The sequence below is a fragment of the Rhinolophus ferrumequinum genome, chromosome 3, assembly GCF_004115265.2.
Source record: "Rhinolophus ferrumequinum isolate MPI-CBG mRhiFer1 chromosome 3, mRhiFer1_v1.p, whole genome shotgun sequence".
NCBI classification, from domain to species: Eukaryota; Metazoa; Chordata; class Mammalia; order Chiroptera; family Rhinolophidae; genus Rhinolophus; species Rhinolophus ferrumequinum.
Genome location: NC_046286.1, coordinates 34,586,637 through 34,604,606, shown reverse-complemented (window position 1 = coordinate 34,604,606; position 17,970 = coordinate 34,586,637). Strand labels below are relative to the sequence as shown.

General features: G+C 40.1%; 1 pseudogene; it reads left to right on the top strand.

Moving 5' to 3' along the window:
• Nucleotides 1-16,972: 16,972 nt before the first annotated feature.
• LOC117020496 (40S ribosomal protein S3-like) lies at nt 16,973-17,689 on the top strand (annotated as a pseudogene).
• Nucleotides 17,690-17,970: the final 281 nt, after the last annotated feature.

The following is a 17,970-nucleotide window of genomic DNA, read 5'->3' as shown; positions in this document are numbered from 1 at the left end:
TTGGTTGACAAATTTTAAATTTAATACACAATTTCCCATCTATGGCATCCTACTGAAATAATCAACAGCTTATGAATAGACAAATTTGTAGAGCTGTTATAGTTTGAGTGCTAATGCTGGCTGCAATAATTGCCTTCATACTGCTTTCCTGTGTTAAAAGGAATTTATAATGCTCTATTAAGCCTCTCTATAATAAACATTTTAAACACTATTGTAAAAGGCAAGGGAACAATAGACAGTAGCAAGTATCTAAGAGGACATGTGCGCAGGAATTTACCTGGGGCTTCCAACTAGATCAGCTATTGCCACTAGGTCGGAAACACAGGATATGACCTGGAGTTTGCAAGTGGAGTTTGCACAGGATATGCCCTGGAGTTTGCAAGTGGAGTCTCTTCATCTTTGTGCCCCACTGTGGCAGCTCTCAAAAGAATCTGTCAAAAGGTGTCCCAGTCCATAAGGGGCCACTGTCATCTCAACCTTGTTGCTTTACTGCCTGTAGCAATAAAGGGCTTTTATTGTCTTAGACTACTCTGGAAGGGAACCTTTTACATCTTGTGAGGGCTGCATCCATTCCACTGTCTTGTAGAGAAGCCTCTTACTTCCCTGGTTAAGCCATAAAAGCCCATGATACCTAATTCAGATTTAATACCTAAAGATTTGCAGTTTCACCCCCTCAGAAGTGGAATTTTAAACCAATCAGTCTGGAATTTCCTGATCCAGACTAGTGAGGTAATCTACCTGATAGGACCCCCTGCCTTCCCCTAACGGAAGGTGTTCCCGCTTGAAATAATCTCTGAATTTCTCTCTCTCTCTCTCTTTTTTTTTTTTGCCCTCCTTCTCCTCTCTGAATTTCTTAGTCCCGCTTTCTTCCTGCCTGTAAAAACCTTCCATTCTGTACAACCCCTGCAACTAGAGCGCCCTTTGGGTTGCTAGATGGGATGTTGCCAGACTCATAAATCACTGAATAAAGCCAATTAGATCTTCAAATTCACTTGGTTGAATTTTGTTTTTTAACATGACAATGATATAATTTACCAAATTGCTGTAAGTCATAGGTAGCTTAAGAGGAAAAAAAAATCTGTAAATCTGGAAGACAAATATGAAAAAAATAACAATGTTTCAAACAAGTCATAAAAATTATAATTATCCTCATCAATTCATTCAGTCCCATATAATTAATTCTTGTGTATCTTGATCTTATTAGCAGTTTTATGAAGCCATCAGTTTTTCCATTAGAGATCTGCAAGTTTTTACCCAGTTCAATGGTAAGATCTGAAAGTTTATCAGAAACCTGTATTTTAGAGTAATTTTAGAGGTTTGGGGATGGTAAAAAGGACTGGTGGGCTTTGGATTGTTTATAGTGCCACAACCCTGGTCCTGTAAAGATTAGATTTGTAAAGGACAACCGTTTTTAATTCCTCAAAGAATTCAGTTGCTGCCTAAATGACTTTGCAAAATGATCCACTTATCTAACTACATTATCTTTCTTTACTAAATCCTTTTACATAGTTTCATTTTAGCTTAGTGAGGAGTCCTGAAAAAAATTCCTATCAGGCTCTGATATGTCAGCTTTTACCACAAGTTCAGTCAGACTGCTGGCCTTGCATCTTACACTGTCTTTTCATCTATCTACTAATCTCAGGAGGTAATCCATTTACAATAACTTTCGAGGATTCTCCCTGGGTTTAAGAAATTCTTTCACTCAGGGCCTTAGTTTTGCCTTTGACCTAGGAGTGAAAGATATCTGAGGGTAACTGATATATAACCACACGGTGGACTGATATTTTTGTGAATTTAGATTTATATCAGGCATTAAGCCCTTAGGATTAATTAGTGTGTGAGTGATTTGAAATCGCAGGGCGGATTGTAGTGTATTGGTTTAATATGATTTCAAATCCACTTATTTATGATTTAAGTGAAGCTGTATTAACCCACTTGTTTATGACAAAGAAAAGTTTCTTTGATATAGGTAAGTATGAAGTAAGTCGTGCCAGGATGTCGTCATTCTGCATCTGGTTTTGATAGCAGCCCAGCTGAATGGCCCTGCTGGGGTCTTATGGATCAGAACGAACGTGTGGAGAAGTAAATATGGTAAGGGGACATTTAGACTATATATACTTGGAGTTTGTGAGGACTATTTGATTTGAGAGTTTCAGTTCGGGTGAGGCGACCCTTTGGCAACCTAAAAGCTCTCCAGAGACCCTCGGAGCATTAGCTCCTGTCTTGGCCAGGCACTCCGAGGCAGGGCTAAGAAACCACACAGCTGGAGTGAAAGAGATCAGCCCACCGACGAACACTGGTATCTGCATTTCCTAGCAACGTGATCCAGCAACATGAGACTTTCACTTTTGCATGCTGGCAGCTGGAAATTAGCTCTCACCTCTATGCTCCTGCCTGCCAAACTTGGCATTGGTGGTGACCAGACCCCGAGTGATCTTGTACTCGGGTCAGCCCTGCTGAAGGGGTGGAGATGTCTGGGTCTTGGTGGCATCACTGAGATGCTCAGTCCTCGATTTGCTCTCCATTAGAGTATATGCTTTGTGCGATAACTTCCTCATTGATTGACTCAGTTTGAGTTGTGGGTCTGCAGAAAACATTCTATCTGGTGGGTTCATCTAGATCTTGCACATTTCTTATTAATTTCATCCTTAAAGATAGTTTACAGATGAGGAAACTGAGCTCCAAAGAAGTGAAGAAATAGTGGAAATAGAAGATAGCAATATAAAGAGAAAATTAACCCAGATAGCCTGACTTCCACTCTATTGTCAGTTGATTCCGGACATTTTAAATCAAGGAAAAAACAAACAAACAAATAAAAACAGAAATATGGGTTTCTACCGACGCATCTCAAAATGGGTTGAACAGTTTTAAAATGTAAACCATTTAAATTTTGATATAGTTGTATTATTCTGAAGTCACTTAAAATAATGACATAAAACATTGGCTGTTGTTGGACCAGCAGTTTCTTTAAGAGACAATATTGAGTCAAAAGCATAGTGAAGAAATAGTAAGGAAAAAAGAGAGAAAGAACACTAAGAGGAAAGAAGGAAAAGAGGAAGCATATGAAAAGGGCAGAAAGAGTTAACACTTCGCATAGCACTTACCAAGTATCAGACATTGTTTTAAGCTCTTAAATTCATCTAATCCTCACCATTGCTCTATGAACTGGGTGTACTACTGTCACTCTAGTTTTACAAAGAAGGTAGGTTAGGTCTGGAGAGGTTAAGCAACGGGTCCAAGGTTACACAGTAAATATCTAAACCTGTCCTTGAACATGAGCAATCTGTCTCCAGAGTCTGTGTTTCTAAACACCACACTATATTTCCTCTGAAAGAGAGAATGAGATTTGAATCAACTGGATTTGATGCTACCGAGTGGCAGTAAATAAGAGAGGTTTCAAGGATCAATTCATTTCTATATAGAAGGTAGAGGGCATAGACTAAGAGACTGCATAGGACGGATACCAGGAATACAGTTAAAAGGGAGCTAAAACATGTATCGTGGACAAAGGATTAATATCTAGAATAAACAGTGGAAGAAAATATAAAAGAAAAAGTCAAATAACCTTATAGAAAAATGGGCAAATGTACAAATAGGAAATGCACAGATGAGGAAGGAAGAATGAAATAAAAATGACCGAATAAAAAAGATGCTTAACTGCACTAGTGACTGCTGGCATGCAAAGCAAAATTACAGAGATGCCGTTTTCCCCCACTCTGGCCAAAACAGAATATTGAAAATATCGATTTCAAGGTCAAGTGGATATACTGAATATATCTCTCAGTATAGCTACTTGGGAAGATATTTTGGCAGTATTAATTCAAATTAAAATATTAAAATTTAAACATCTTTAAAATAATGTTGATTATAATTAAAAACATTGCTTTAGACATTCTAATTTCATTTTTTCATATCTACAGATAAATAGGTGTTCCAAAGGAGATATGCAAAATATTTAATTGGAAACTTTTTGCATAATAGTTTAAAATTAGAAAAAAATTGAATTTTAACAGGGAAATAAACTATGGTAATAATTTACTCATTCACTTGTGGGGGAGAGGAAAATTTCCCTTCTTTTCCCTCTTAGTTCTGATGGCTGATCTAATAATCAAATTGACATAAGACAGATTAACAGGAGAAGATAACCAAATTTAATTATGTATGTACATATGGGAGCTCCATAACAATACGAAATTTGAGGACAAGTCATTCACATGGAGATAGAAAGGCAAATGTTTGGTAAGAAAATGTTTGCTGGGCCCTCTTAACAATGGGACAGAGGACTTGGATCAAATGAGCCTTGCTAGGTTCCTCCCTGTCACCCACTAGTTCACATTAAACTATAGCTGTCTATGGTGATAGCTCCCTTCCCGGAGCAGGTCCTCTATCTAAATTCTTTTAAGCATTTACGGGGAAGGTCAAAGATTCTTCTGAGTCTTTTGTTTCTTAAAAATAACCAGCTTAAAATAATCAGTATCCTAAAGAGACGTAATTTGAGGTGGCAAACTACTCCCTCTCACACTAACCAAATATTGATTGCTTACTAGGTACTAGGCATCATTCTGATCATTGAGAATAAATTGACGATTATCTTTGAGAACCAGAGGAAGATAATAGGATGAGGCAGGGGTTGACTAACCTTCCATGTAAAGAGTCCATTTACAGCTCAGACTCTCCCCTGTAATTCTTTTCTAGGTCTTTGATAGAATGATTTCAACATGTTCTGTAAATCACATTCAACTCCCATATAACCATTACACGAACAAAAACTTGTTTCTATACATATTTAGGTTTGCTCCAATGTGAAGCTACAAAGACACAATAGAAAATTCTAAAATAGGAATGAGGAAAGCTGGAAAGGAGGGTTCCATGCCTATACCTGTTAGGCACGGCCACCCGGAGGAATGAGTCATGGTGTTACGGATACCAGGACCGGAAAGAACCCAAGTGGCACTCAGAGAGTTAGGAGAGTCAGCTTTATTATGCCGCGGGCTCAGCAGGATCCTTCCCAAAGACTGAGCCCCCAGCAAGGTTTTGAGCAGGTTTTTATGAGTTAGGGACTTCCTTGAGTTGGGGAAGCGGTAGGTGTCGTCTGGTGATTGGTTTGGGGTGTGGCTTGGAGGGGGTTATGCGGACGTGGGCTGGGGCTTAGGCTGGGGACTTCTCTCTCCGCTGAGGCCACCATTTTAGCTCAGTTTCTCCATTAGTGGGAGACCAAAATTGATCTATTAGAATTTATTTGGTGTGTTTGAGCTGCGGGAGGTCAGGCTAGAGCAGAGGGAGAAAATCATAACCTCCCCGAGCAAAGAGGGGTATGGAGTTTTATAGGAGGCTGTTCCCCCTGCAATACTTCAGGGAGATTTCGTGACAAAGGGTTTCAGGGGATGACCAAGTCTCCCAGCTCCACACCCTGGCCCCAGCTTGCCTTCCAGACTGCCCAGGCCCGCCCAGGCCCACTGATCATAGGCCCCTAGAAGATTAAGCAAGACGGGATCAAGACAAGATGGCTTTTAAGATGAGATTTCTGCTCCTAGCCTAAATATGGCTTCACAATACCAAACATCAAGAAAAGCAGGAAGCAGATGTCCCAACTGCCTGGATGACCTATATGTCACAGAATGTAAAGAAATTGGCTTCTTAAATATGCTCTCAAAGATTGGTGCCCTACTCCCTGAACAGCTTTTAATGAAGACAGGAAATTGCCAGATAATTGGCTAAGGAGAAATACTTCAACGGGCCAATTTCTTATTGTGTTAATATGTTAATGTCTAGTTAGGGCACAAAGAGCCTGGTCCTGGCTGTCTCACAGCACCTCTGGAGCATCGATTTCAATTATAAAAGAGATTGATATCTCCGCCATGGCCAAAACCTTGGCAGGCTCTCAACTTAGACCATAACGTGCTAGTTTCAAAATGTGGGAAAGAGGCCAAGTGAGGGAACAACATAACAAGAAGTTAATAAATCTAAAAGATGACTTTCCTGATGCTTCTAACTAGTGTGTGGCTGCTTCTAAGGCACTCTTTTTTTTTCTTTTTTTAATTGGGGAAGGGAAACAAGATTTTATTGGTGAACAGTGTGTACTTCCAGGACTTTTTTTCCCAAGGCAAGTTGTTGTCCTTTCAATCTTAGTTGTGTCGGGCGCAGCTCAGCTCCAGGTCCAGTTGCCGTTGCTAGTTGCAGGGGGCGCAGCCCACCATCCCTTGCGGGAATCGAACCAGCAACCTTGTGGTTGAGAGGACGACGTGCTCCAACCAACTGAGCCATCTGGAAAGCTCAGCGGAAGCTCAGCTCAAGGTGCCGTGTTCAATCTTAGTTGCAGGGGGTGGAGCCCACCATCCCTTGCGGGACTCGAGGAATTGAACTGGCAACCTTGTGGTTGAGAGCCCACTGGCCCATGTGGGAATCGAACCAGCAGCCTTCTGAGTTAGGAGCATGGAGCTCTAACCGCCTGAGCCACTGGGCCGGCCCCTAAGGCACTCTTTTTGATTTATCCAGAGCTATCTGAATGTAAGAAGTTTTGCTCTAAAAATTGGGGACCAGACGTGTTCTTAAGGAGAAATAAAAAGAGCCCCAACATCATCCTTCTTCCAAATTAGTCACAATATTGGATATTTGTCTGCAGGGAGCCTTCCCATGACCAAGATGAGGAAGGTGGGGACATGCACTTGGGATCACACTGAAGGTAGAACGCTATCTCAGAACCAGGTTCCTCTAGGAGCTCTGTGGGCCCCCAGATTGCCCTGGCTGGGAGCAGGAAGAAGCAGACTTCAGGGAAGCTCAGGAAGAGCCCTGAGCAGCAGGCCCTGTTTAAAATTTTTCATGCAAGAAAATTACTTCCACTCCACTCGCCAGTGGGCTCCCACAGAGTCAGGGCCCCTAACAACTCAAAGCTTAGGACCAACAGTCCCCACCACACAGTCTCCCCCCGGGAATCGAGTGCCTGCATAAGCAGCTCACCTGTGTCTGAGGGTGAAACCGAGAACAGCCTGGCATTTAGGCACATTAACTTTTGTGATCCAACATCTCCTGGGAATTAGGAATTATTATTGCCATTTTGCAGGTAAGGAAACTGAGGTTCAGAGAAATTAATAACTTCTTTGCAGTCATATAGAAATGCTTTTTGAATCTAGAGTTCAAAGTTTATCATGCCTCCTTCATCTCTTGGATTCCCTATAAAAAGTTTTCTAAGCTGATGGAATGATTAGATGCACACCTCTCTCACCAACAGCGTCAGCTGTGAGGTAGAGCCTCAACATTCATTTCCATGGCGCTAACACTTCTGTGACTCTCATTGGCCAAGCAGTAGTTAGAGAGACAGTTTGCTGATATATTAAGATCAAAGTCAACTTTTATTACTATGAAGTTTGCATCTTTGAGGGTCAGAGTTTTTGTTTTTATTTTTTTAAATTGTGGTAACATACATAACATAAAATTTACCATTTTAACCATTTTTTTAAAAATAAATTTTATTGGGGGACAGTGTGTTTCTCCAGGGCCCATCAGCTCCAAGTAGTTGTCCTTCAATCTAGTTGTGGAGGGCGCAGCTCAGCTTCAGCTCCAAATCCAGTCGCCGTTTTAATCTTTAGTAGCAGGGCATGCAGCTCACTATCCCATGTGGGAATTGAACCGGCAACCTTATTGTTGAGAGCTTGTGCTCTAACCAACTGAGCCATCCAGCCACCCCCATTTTAACCATTTGTAAAGTGTACAATACAGTGGCATTAATTACATTCACACTGTTGCACAGCCATCACCACTATCGGTTTCAAATAGAAAGTCTAATCATTAAACACAAACCCTCTATTCCCTTCTCCCCTCTAAACCCTGGTGACCTCTAATCTACTTTCTGTCTCTATGAATTTGCTTTCTTTCATATAAATGGAATCATACAGTATTTGTCCAAGGGTCAAAGAGTTTTAATTGGTCACAAATATCAAACATCACAAGTTGCTAATTAGCTATTAAGAAGAAATCATAAACAAGAACCAAAGACAAAAGATTTTCAACCATGGCCACAGATAGCCTCAATTGCTTACCATTGTTAGAGAATTCACAAACCAAATACCTAAGAAAGGCCATGCCTTTGTAATGCATATTAGTCATAACATTTTTGAAGAATTTTTTATAAGGATCAGCTGACACTTTTAATTACACTAACTCAGGTACATACGCCTCTAGAGAATTTGCTTAAAGTATATTACTTTATAAACATTGAGAGAGAAGTCGGAGTTCCAGTCAAGATGGTGGAGTAGCATTTACCATTAAAAAGAAAGAAAGAAAGAAACAAATGAACACATTGAGCACCTGCCTTAGTGGAAGGAATATAAACCTCAGCACCAGGAGAGGTGGGTTCCAGATGACATGATCTTATATATAGAAAACGCTAAAGACTCCACCAAAAAACTCTTAGAACTAATAAGTGAATTCAATTCAGTAAAGTTGCAAGATACAAAACCAACATAAAAAAGTTGTGTTACTATATGCTAACAATGAACTATCTAAAAAAAAAAAATAAGAAAACAATCCTATTTACAGTAGCATCAAAAGGAATCAAATATTTATGTAACCAAGGAGGTAAAAGATCTATACACTGAAAACTATAAAGCAGTAAAGAAAGTCATTGAAGACACAAATGGAAAGATATACTGTGTTCATGGGTTGAAAGAATTAATACTGTTAATGTTTATACTACTCAAAGCAATTTACAGATACAAAACAATTCCTGTCAAAATTCCAGTGACATTTTCCACAGGGAAAAAAAATTTATGGGGAATCACAAAAGAACCTGAATAGCCAAAAGTATCTTGAGCAAAGAAGAACAAAACTGGAGGCATCATGCTTCCTGATTTCAAATTATATCACAAAGCTATAGTAATTAAAATAGTAGGTAGTGGCATAAAAAACAGACACATAGACCAATGAAACAGAATAGAGAGCCCAGAAATAAACCAATGCATGTAAGTTCAACTAATTCTTGACAAAGGTGCCAAGAATACACAATGGGGAAAAGATAGTCTTTTCAATAAATGATGTTGGGATAACTGGATATCCACCTGCGAAAGCATGAAATTAAGACCCTAATGTTACACCACACACAAAAATCAACTCAAAATGGATTAAAGACTTAGATGTAGAAACTTAAACCATAAAACTCCTAGAAGACATTGGTGCAGTTATTTACAATAACCAAAATATCGAAGCAACTTGGGTGTCCATCAGTGGATAAATGGATAAAGAGGTGGTACACATATACAACGGATTATTACTCAGCCATAAAAAAGAATGAAATCTTGCCATCTGCAACAACATTGATGGACCTAGAGGGTATTGTGCTGAGTGGAGTTAAGTCAGACAGAGAGAAACAAATGTCACATGGTTTCCCTTATATGTGGAATCCAGAGAACAGGATAAATGAACACACAGAAATAAGCTCATAGATACAGAGAGCATATTGGTGGTTGCCAAATGGGAGGGGGATGATGGGTGGGGAAAGGGGGGAGGGGATTAAGAGGTACAAATTGGTGGTTACAACATGATCATGGGGATGTACAGTATAGCCTGGCCCATATAGTCAATAGTATTGTAAAACTCTGGTGTCAGATGGGTACTAGATTTGTTGGGGTGATCATGTCAAGTAGAAGTTATAAAATATAGGATGAGGAGGTGTGGGAGGCGGGTCTATAAGGCCTACAGTAAAAGCTCATAACCAGCTTTGATTAACTGCCTCCAGCCACGTACCTGTTTTTACAACAGATGATAAGAGGTGGTCTAGAGAAAGATAAGGATCTGAGTCAAAAGACCTCCATCCATCTTAGGAGGTCACGCCCTCCCATGGAAGAGCATGCACCACCTTCTCCCGCCAAATCGATATATAACTCCCTCATCCCACCCGGCAAACTTCAAGTCCTCAGGACACAGGCGCTCTCTCGCCCTTTTTGCACCAGCTCTCTTGCTCACACATTCTCTCTCTCGCTTTCTCTCTCTCTCCCCACACACACACCTTGCTAGGCCTGTTCTCTTCCCTGAGAATGTATCACTAATGAACCCGGTTTGCATATTAATCAGGTTGCTGACCTTTGATTCTTCACTGCTTTGGCAAGAACGGAGACTCCCATAGCAATCACTTCGTAAGTTATAAATGTCTAATCACTCTTGTATATCTGAAACTAATACAATATAGTATGTCAGCTGTAATTGAAAAATTAAAAAAAAGTTTTTTAAAAACTAGAAGAAACCAGGGAAAAAGCTCCTTGACATTGGTCTTGGCAATGAGTTTTTTTTGGATATAATGCCAAAAGCACAGGCAGAAGTGTGACTGCACCAAACTGAAAAATTTTGCTCAGCAAAGGAAACAATCAACAAAATTAAAAGGCAATCTACAGAATGGGAGAAAATATTTGAAAGCTATAGATCTGATAAGGGATCAATATCTAAAATATGTAAAGAACTCGTACAACTCAATAGCAAAAAAAACCAACAAAACAAAACCCAAATAACCTGGTTAAAAAATGGGCAAAGGCCCTGAACTGACATTTTCCCAAAGAAGACATACAAATGGCTAACAAGTATTTGAGAAGGAGCTCAACATCACTAATCATCAGGTATATGCAAATAAAACCTGCTGTGAAATATCTCACACCTGTTAGGATGCCTATCAAAAAGTCAAAAGATAACAAGTGTTGGTGAGGATGCGGAGAAAAGGGAACCCTTGTACCTTGCTGATGAAAATGTAAATTAGTACAGCTATTATAGAAAACACTATAGAGATTTCTCAAAAAAATTAAAATAGAATTACCATATGATCCAACAATGCTACTTCTGGGTGTATATCCAGAGGAAATTAAATCACTATCTTGAAGAAATAGTCTCACTTTCATGTTCATTATAGCACGATTCACAAGAACCAAGATATAGAAACAACCTAAGTGTCAATAGACTATTATTTAGCTTTGAAAAAGAAAATCCTGCCATTTTTGATAACATGGATGAACACGGAAGACATTATGCTAGGTGAAATCAGACAGACACAGAAAGACGAATACTGCGTGTTCTCAGTTATATGTGGAATCTAAAAAAGTTTAATTCATAGAAACAGAGTAGAATGGTGGTTACCAAGGGCTGGAGGTGGGGGAAATGGGGAGATGTTGGTCAAAGGGTAGGAACTTTCACTTATAAGAACAAGTTCTGGAGAACTAATGTGCAGCATGGTGACTATAGTTAATAACAATGTATTAAATACTTGAGATTTGCTAAGAGAATAGATATTATGTTAATAATAAAGGCCCCCCAATATAAAGGCCACACCAGGGAACCTCAGGAAAGTAATAATCGATTTTTAAAGAAATCCCTCAAAGTTCAGACACTGACGTACACCACCAAATAGCCTCACAGGACAGATGGAAACATGACAAGCTGATGGTTGGCACTTACCAACAACAGCAAATTAGCATTTACTCGAAAGTGGGTTGGACTGTTGGGTACTTTTTGTTCTATATGAAGGAATCGGGTGAGAGTTGGTCTCTCCCAAGGAGATCATGTCAAACTTGATGCTTCCCCTCTGACAACAGGAGCAGGATGGCCCTTATCCAATTTAATTACTGTATGTTCAGTACTCGAATTTTCTAGTTTTCTCCTTTCTTCACCCCACCTCGGTTCTCCAGAAGAAGAGACCCTGTACGTGCTGTTTGGATGGGAGGAGGATGAAGGAGAGAGAGGTAAGAGATTGAGAGTGAGCATTAGGAGAATCAGAGCAGGAAAGAATGAGCAGGAAGATGGGGGTGCTCCAGGCTCTAAGTCTCAGGCGGGGGGCAAAGCGCTTTTCCAGGAGATGCAGATGGGGTCTCATTGTATTTCTCAGAATAGGCCACCGGGAGTCCCTGCCCGGGTTTCAGTCTGCTACCACCAAAACCAGGTGTACCAGGAAGAAAATCTCGGGGACGGATTCTAATAAATAGGCACCGCCATGGCAGTCGCCCCCGCCGTCTGGCTGCCTTAAGCAGAGGACCGACCAAGAGGCGGCGGGCGGCTCGGTCCCCTCTGCTCTCCCTGCGCAGACGGGTTGGAGGCACACGTGGTCTCGCTGCCGCTACTTTTGGACGCGCAGCGTGCAACACCAAAGGGGAGTGTGGGTGTGGGTGTACGGGTGGTTTTACAGGGCCACCCAGCTGGTCCTGGCTCAAAAGACACCCCAAATTCCTACTATTTCAACAACTACTACTCTAGTTTAAGATGTACCTTATTCCCTCCCCCGCCTAAAATTCAGGCTACAAATCCAAAATAACTAAACCATTAAGATGCATTTTATTTGGGTTTTTGCTCTTTCAGTCTACAGAGGAAATAATGAGTATTCAAGATTTCCTTGACATTCTCCAAATTTTGAGTAACTCAAACATATTATGATTTTTTTTGGTTACCAAATTACATAATTTGGTATTTATATAATTATATAATTTATATAATTATATGATTTGGTATACTATGGTATTATATTATTTGGTTACCAAATATAAAAAACTTATAAATCAAAATGAAAGTTGAATTTTCCTAGGTTAATCATAATAAAATGATTGTGTACTTTAAAGTTAAAAAAACCTCTTGCTCATTTTGTAGACTGACACAATAACTAACTGTCAACGCACCGATTTTAAAAAAGAAAATTATTTGTCAACTGGTGACATAATACACTTCATGGTGTTATCGGTTGAGTGGGCTCTTGTCGGTGCGATGTCCAGTTTCTTGGCATCTCGAGCAAAGAGTTGAACGAGGCACAAAAATAAACTGGTGCAAGAGTAGTTTATTAGAAGAGATAAATACACTCCAAAGAAATAGGAATGACCCGAGCAGCAGAGAATGGCTCAAGGGCCCAACGTGGCATTATTAGGGAAAAAAGTACACTCCAAAGGGGCCCCGAATAAGGCAAGGCTCAAGCTCAAGCTCCTGACTGGCGAGGACTTGGAGTTTTTATCCTTTTTTCTAGAATGGGCTGTTTCTTTCCAGGTGTGGGACCACTTGATTGATACCTGTGAATGACAAGAGGCTATTACCTCATTTTTTAAATCTGCGCATGTTCCTTCCCAGAGTTCAGCGTTATAATGATACTAATGAACTTCCGGGCATATGCATCATATTATAATGATGGTATAATAAGGCCCAGACGAAATGAAGGTCGTTGTGGCCTTTACTGTGCAGGTGTGAGCAGCCGGTTTCATCTAGTTGGTATTTTGTACCCATTTGTTTCCTCATAGGGGGAGATAATTACAATGAAAAGGGGAAGTTTTCGGCAGAGAGGCAGGGTCTGTGGGACGTGCAGGGACGCAGAGACCCAATGCCTGTCTCTAACTGCCTGCCTTGTTTTCTCCTTGAGACATGTGATCCCCATAAAATCTCTATGGGAAGTTGAGGGACAGGTCTTTTCTTCTGTATCTGCTTCGTGCTGGGCAGGGGCATAGAGCTGTCCCTACTTATTGGGGGATCCACGGAACTCTCACCCTATTTGATCTCAGATGAGAGGAAGGGGTCTTGAGATTTGCCTGGAAGAACACGTTGGCTTCTTTGGTTGGGACTGGTAATCTTGTTGGGGTGTCATCTGTATCCTCCAGGCCCCTGAATGAGGAAAAATAGACTTTAATTAATAAATTTAAAAGTGTTGGCTTAAAGAGCAGATCTCAAAGCTATTAATGTGAGGTGGCTATGTGATGCAAAATCTGTCGGTGCTCTAGGGCCTGTGGCCAATTAACCAATTATTCAGGTGTTGTTAATTGTCCAGGAGTTAGGCCCTGAATGGGTAGGAGAGAACAGTAGGCTTCAATAATTACAATCAACAAACATAAATGTTTCAGGGCAATTATCTAAAGCAGGGGGTAAGGGATTTCTATGATTCAGGTTAAAGACAATCTAAACAAAACAAACAAACAAACAAACAAAAAACAAAAAGAACAAAAACAATCTATTATTTACGATTAAGAAACTAATGGAGTTAAAACACTAAAGAAAGAACACTTAGAATTTCTGTAGTGAGAAGCCCTTTCATTTGGCCCTTATCGATAGGATGAATCAAAGTCCCGGGGTGTTTGTTAATAACCTAAGTTAACTCTTCTTACTTAAGGAAGCAGAGTTCATGATTATTTCACCAATGTTAGGCTACAATTATTATTTTTTCCTTGAAATTCCTTTGCTTAAGATTATTTAATGTTGCTTGTTAATGGCTGAATTGTTCTCCCTCACTTGAGCATGGCAGGTAACAAGAGGTTAAAAAACTAAATATTTGTGTAGGCATGCAATTGGATCGGTCCATTTCAAGAAGCTTTGGAAATAGAGAGATTTTTTTTGACCTCTTGTGGAAATCTCATTAAAATGGCAAGAAATTAAAGAACTTTTAGAAGCTTTGCTATTCCCAAGGAAATATCCATCATAAAAAAAGTGGAGGCTCTTTCATGGTGGGATGACCGAGAATTTTGAATACTTTAGCTTACCACTATGCTAAGCAACTAGCACTGACCAAAGCAATTGCCCCCGGTGAGGGCTTATAAGTATGTGCTGGTTATTGTTTGCTTATTTTCAGGATGGATCAAGGAGATTTCTGATGGATAGCCAAGGTTCTAATGATAAATTGCTTGACTTTTTCTGCACCTAAGGAATTCCAGGTGATTTCTTTGGTGATGTGAAGCACACATCTCACTGTGGTTGTTTCAGAAAAACAGCTCACAAGTGTTCTTTATTAAAGAAAACTTCACTTCCCCAAATTTATGTTGAGAAAAACTAGAAAGAAAAAATGAACTCTAAAACTAAAATTGAAAATACTCTCCAAGACTCTTGAACTTCCGTGGTCTGAGAATTGCTATTAACCATAGCAATTGTTATGGTTTTATATTTATATAAACGATGAGATTAACTCCTGGGATTCATAGAGGATTCATTTAGGAATTTACTTCTAAACCTGTACTCTGCTAAAAGCTTAAAATTCTAGGTATTACAAAGGACTCATCCAGTTTTGTCATCAATAGGTATATGCAGTATCCCCCAAATATCCACCTAATCAGCCTCTGCATGATTGGAAACCTGGAAATTTTGTCTTTTGAAAGAGACTAACTTTCCAAAAATCGGGAAACACAACCCTTGGACTTGATGGGAAGGACTTCATTGGAAAAACTTAAAATGAAGATTTATTTTAAAAACTTTTATTTATTTTAAGTGTGTTTTTCCAGAACCCATCAGCTCCGAGTCAAGTAGTTGTTTCAGTCTAGTTGTGGAGGGCGTAGCTCACACTGGCCCATGCGGGGATCAAACTGAAAATCTAGGTGTTGCGAGCTTCAGGCTCTATCCCACTGAGCGAACCGGCCACCCCTAAACTGAAGATTCTTAAGTATTCTCCAAGATTCTTAAGTTAACTGGAGATTCTTAAGTAAATAATCTTTGGAAGAAAACTAACAAATCAAGGTCTTCAGATCATGCCAATGATGACATAGATGACCCAGAGAGCTTCCACTCAAGACAATAAAACAAGGTAGGCTTTTTGATATCTCGCCCTCCTTTTTTTTTTTCATTCTGCTCTACTTATCATTGTACTTTGGTGCCCCCTAGAGGTCAACCAAAAGTTTTCATGATTCATATGTCTACACATTTTATCCTAATTTCTCTGCCACCGAAGGAACAGTGAAGCTCTCTGTGTCTTTTTCTTGGACTATAGCTATTGTTCTAAATGTAAGTGATTAATGGATTTATCATCCTCTACCTGATTTGACTAACAAAAATTTAATAGCTGTTCCTTTCAACACTTCAAAAGGTAGATTTTCTTCTACAGGTACATTCTGGAATTTGAATTTTACTCACAGTATTAATCCTAACATTCAGTTCTATAAAAATTAGAAATGGATCCCAAATAACAAAACGTTTATGCTGACTGATGAACCAAGCTTACAGAAGTAGAAACAAATATTGAGGCTCTCTTTGCATTATTAATCTTTTGCCTTGAGTGACTCCCTAGCATCTGCTCAAGCCTCTTGGCTGGGTAAAAAAGTTGAAAAGAGTAAGAAGTACAAGTTGGTTGTTATGTAAATTACAGCAATAAAGTCAATAATGTTGTAATAACTCTGTATAGTGCCAGGTGAGTACTATTAGGTTGGTGCAAAAGTAATTGCTGTTTAAAAGGTTAAAAATAATTGCAAAAACCGCAATTATTTTTGCACCAACCTAATAGAAAAGTTGGAGGGATCACTTTGTAAATTATATAAATATATAGCCACTATGCTGTACACCTGAAACTAATATAAAACAATATCGAATGTCAACTGTAATTGAAAATAAAAAAGCGGAAGGAAAAAAAGAAAAGATGGTACAAAATTTGTCTCTGACCCTAGCAGAAGTCATGAGTGACACTACCTCTGCTCAGGAGGTCCAATAAACTAGTTTAAAAAGTTTCATGGTGGATATGGATGATTATATAGACTTTAGCCTCTTCTTGGCTAGCTAAGAACTTGGTTTTATACTGCTCGTGGGAGCTACTTAAAACACTATTGGTCAGGCAGAATAGTCTGTGGTTAAATTAAAAGAAAAGACTACCTGGCTCTCTATAACAGATTGAGATGGATTTAAGGACCTGATTTCGTGGCCAGGTGTTGAAATCTAGGCTCTTTCCTTTGCAGGGCATTAATAGCATTAGTAATCGCTTTGTTTCTAGTAATTAACTGTATTGTACAACTCCAGTGATCCATGCATCTTGTCCAGTCTTAAATGCTGCTGTGCATTCATTGTCTTTTTACATGTTTCAACATTTCATCTTGCAATAAAAGGCACATGAGAGACTAACTGTAATGCAGATGCCCACACTGTTCTCCAAATAACCTTGTGATCAATGGATTCTGATGTGGATCTGAACCCTGCAAATGAATGTCCCGAGGGCTGACTTTGTCTTTGGCTAAAAGGGGAGATTGAAAAGTAAAAAGGCGCTTCTTTTTCAGCAGCACAGGGTGGCAAGATGGCAACGCAAATTTCCAAGAAGTGGAAGTTTGTTGTTGATGGCATCTTCAAAGCCCAATGGTACGAGTTTCTCACGCGGGAGCTGGCTGAAGATGGCTACTCTGGAGTTGAGGTCAGTCTTACACTGACCAGGACAGAAATCATTATTTTGGCCACCAGGACACAGAACGTTCTTGGTGAGAAGGGCCAAAGTATCCGGGAATTGACTGCTGTGGTTCAGAAGAGGTTTGGCTTCCCTGAGAGCAGTGTAGAGCTGTATGCCGAGAAGGTGGCCACGAGAAGTCTGTGTGCAATTGGCCAGGCAGAGTCTCTGCATCACAAACTCCTAGGAGGCCTTGCTGTACGCAGGACCTGCTATGGTGTGCTGCAGTTCATCATGGAGAGTGGGGCCAAAGGCGGCGAGGTCGGGGTGTCTGGGAAACTCCGAGGACAGAGGGCTAAATCCATGATGTTTGTTGATGGTCTGATGACCCTGTTAACTATTTGTTGACACTGGCATGCGCTGTGTGCTGCTCAGGCAGGGTGTGCTGGGCATCAAAGTGAAGAGCATGCTTCCTTGGGACCCAAGGGGTAAGATTGGCCCTAATAAGCCCTGCGTGACCATGTGAGCATTGTGGAACCCAAAGATGAGATACCACCCACCACCCCCATCTCGGAACAAAATGGTGGAAAGCCAGAGCCACCTGCCATGCCCCAGCCAGTACCCACAGCTTAGCAGGGTCTCCTTGCAGCTGGATCTGGAGTCTGGATGTTCGCTCTATAAAGACCTCTAATAAAATCTTTAAAAAAAAAAAAAAAAAAAGAAAGAAAAGTAAAAAGAAAACAGACCTAGGAGCTTGCTGCTGGAAGCTGACCGGTAAACGCCAATGTTCCTTACTAAACATAAATGTGTCTTGCAGAATAGTGATTGTGATGGAACAAGATGTAGAAAGACCGCTCTATACATATGTTTGAAACCAGACAGTGACAATGACACTCTGCTATGAAGACCACACG